This window comes from Tupaia chinensis, unplaced genomic scaffold (genome assembly GCF_000334495.1).
Source record: "Tupaia chinensis unplaced genomic scaffold, TupChi_1.0 Scaffold147038_1, whole genome shotgun sequence".
Taxonomy (NCBI): Eukaryota; Metazoa; Chordata; class Mammalia; order Scandentia; family Tupaiidae; genus Tupaia; species Tupaia belangeri.
Genome location: NW_006206889.1, coordinates 2,257,475 through 2,260,822, shown reverse-complemented (window position 1 = coordinate 2,260,822; position 3,348 = coordinate 2,257,475).

Here is a 3,348-nt window from a genome sequence, read left to right as displayed (position 1 = left end):
GCAGGAATGGTAACAAGCCAACTCTCATCATGAAGGGCCGCATTCCATGGAGGTTATGTGTGTGGACTTCAGCTGGCGGAGCTGCGCCCACTGAGGACAAGGTCCACTGGCTCTCGGTGCCATCGGAACTCCTCCCAGCTGTAACTGGCACGGGCCTCCGGGGACCTTGTCCTTTGAAGTGTCAAGAGAGAGTGATACGACAGAGCTACTGGCAAGCACCTTGCATGGTTTTGATTTCCCCTTCCGAGGCTCCCTGAACCCCAGCAACATGGGGGCACATAGGAGTCCCCTGGCCGCCTACCCAGTGCAAATGCCTTCCCAGCTGACCATCGCGCCCCACTGTCTTCCCGGAGACCAGCAGCACAGCTGGAAGAGCTGCATTTACTCCGCCGCTGTCAACAGGAACGCAATGTGGAAACCTCTGAGCATTCAACTCTGTAAAGGCCCTCTTACTTATTAAGTGGCAAAATAAACACCAGTTCGAGGTTCCAGACCAAGACCATTCATTTTGCTGAGATGTCTTTGCAAATTGTTTATTAGGAAACCAATTAGATAATTATTCTTGTTTTTATTTGACTTTCCTTAGTCCTGCTATGTGAGTTTCATAACCGCCACACAAATGCCATCATTCCAACGCTGCTGAAGCATGTTTGGGAGAAGTTTTGATAACAATAGCTATAGTTTCTGATTGGTACCATAGAAATGATCACAGTTTGGTGATTTCAACAGCATAAATGTACTGTTTTATGGTTCTGGAAAATAGAGTCTAAAATCAACTTGAGCAGGATGAAGTTGGAAGCTGGGCAGAGCCGTGTTCCTTCTGGGGGTCCGGGCAGACTTGATTCCTGAGTGTTCCCACATTTAGTGGCTGCCCACACTTCCTGGCTGTGGCCCGCCTCCGTCTCCAGCGCTACTGGCACAGTGTTCCTCCCCTTCCTTCCCCTCCCACCATCACATCCGCTCTCTCCCACCCTCACCCTCCTCCTTCCTTTTAGGACCATCCTTGTGATTTATCTGGCCCATCGGGATCATCCAGGCATGTCTCCACCCCAAAGCCTTGATCTAATGAATCCCCTTTGCAAAGTCCCTTTTGCTGTGAGAGGTCCCATAATTTCGGACGCCAGGGAATGTGGACGTGGCTGTCTCTTGGGGGGCCTTGATTCAACTGTCTACAGATAGACTTTGTGAGAACTTGCAGCAAAACGTTCTGGTTGAATATGGTAGTATTTGAGAATGAGATGAGAAAAATTATAAAGAGTAGCAGAAACAGCAGCAGCAGATTCGAAGTGTTTCAGGGGACTGGCCCTAGTTAGGGGTGGTCCAAGGACTACACAGTAGCTTTTCTTCATGAGTTTTTCAGAACTGAATTTGTTGTTGATGCTATCATGTGTCAGAAATTATATCGGGGACCAGCAGGTGGAGTGGTGGTTAAGGTGCTGGACACTCCCACATGGCTGACCATGGTTCAAGTCCTGGACCTGGTGGCTTGCTTTTTCCCTTTCTCTCTCTCTCTCTCCACCACCCCCTCTACTAAAATTAAAACATAAATGAATGGATAAATAAAAAATAAAATAAAATAATTCTTTAAAAAAAAAGAAATGATATCTTTTGCGACCACTTAACCTTACAAGGTTGAATGTACAAGTGGACAGTGGCTAAATCACATACAAAAATAGATCCCTGACCCACATCCACATTAACCTACCCAGAAGACCAAACTTTTAGCCACAGTCACCACCCAGCCCAGGAGGCCAGCCTTGGAGGAAGTCGGACTTCTATCTCTAGTGAAAACTCAGGAAGCTGTATTAGAACTTCTATTACAATCATTTATAAGCTAGGACTTGCTTATAAATAAAGTAGTTAACTAGCTTCCTGTTCTAGTTTGTTCTATTGCTAATAACAGAGTTACCCGAGTCTGGTCATTTGTAGAAATAGAGGTTTACTCAGCTCACAGTTTGGAGCTGAGGTCCAAGAGCCTCATCTGGTGAGGATCTCTTTGCTGGCAGGTCACATGGCAGAGGGCAGGAGCTTAGGCAGAGCATAGCACGTCTCCTGTCTCATTTCCTCTCAGTATAAACCCACTAGGATTCAATCATGAAGCCCTGCCCTGATGCCTATCAGTTCCCAAAGGCCCCTTCTTTCAACACTCTAACTGAATGGAATCTCCACACTCTCAGCACCATCCTAGTGACTCATCAAACCTTAGCACATGGATTCCGGGGAGATACAAACCATGGCACTTCCCTAGTTTTTGTCCGCGCTTCCAATTTAGGACCAACCAGAGAAAGTTATCATGCCCCAAGCACTCAGGCAGGAGGCCCTGCTTCCTGTGGGCTGCCTCCCTCTTCCCGCACCCACAGCCTCCAGCAGGACCCACCTGGGCCATCTCTCTTCCACTGTAAGCTTCCCCATCCTGCCTGCCCTTGAGTCTCTGCCAGACACAAATGACAGTAGCTAGCCTCCCTGTCCCGGCATGCTCTGGATTCACAGACTTTGATTTAGGTGGTCTTCCTTTATTTCCACAATTGTTAACTGAAAAATTGCTGGTGATTGAGGTGGTCTCAGAGATTCTGAAAACCTGACTCAGGGTGTGGTGTAAACAAAGTGCCTGGAGACCATTGTCCTGTGCAAAGAGAAGAGCTGATGCAGGCTGAGGAAGTACTTGGAGTCCTCGTGGTGTGGGGAGAGGGTGCCAGAGACTACGGAGGGAAATGGCCACCCCATGGATGCCCTTGTTGACCCCCAGACTTCATCTCATGGGCAGTCAGGGCCACCAAGTACTCAAACAGTAAAGTGACATGACCAGGTAGCTGCTGGAGATCACTGTAGTGACATAGGGGCCCAAATGGAGTTGGGGCGCCAGGCATTGGCCTCCCTCTGCCCACTTCCGGGCTCATCCTGCAGGGCCTGGAGCAGATCTCCCACCCAGGACAGCCATCACAGCCACATAATCTCTGTGGTTTAACCAAATGCAAGTGTATCTCTGAAGTAGTCAGAGCCTCATCCACAGTGTCTGCTCTGCACAGCCACGCAGAGATCCAGGTCCCTTCCGTATGTGACTGTTCCTTCCAGGTGCTCAGCATCCTGCCCCCAGAGGGGAGTGAAGAGGGAGTTTATAGGCCTGGAAATAGCATTTCCACCTATGTGCCATTGATCTGTACTCAGATACACGGCTGCACCTAATGTCAGGGACGCTAGGAAATGTGGGTCAGCTGTGTCCCTAGAAGAAGGTTGACTGCCATAAAGGCAGTCACTGCCACTGTGGGACTGAAGATGCATCTCTATATACAGTTTTGCTACATGGAGCTCCCTCCAGGCTAAGCTGAGATGCCATGTCATCCCCAGAAC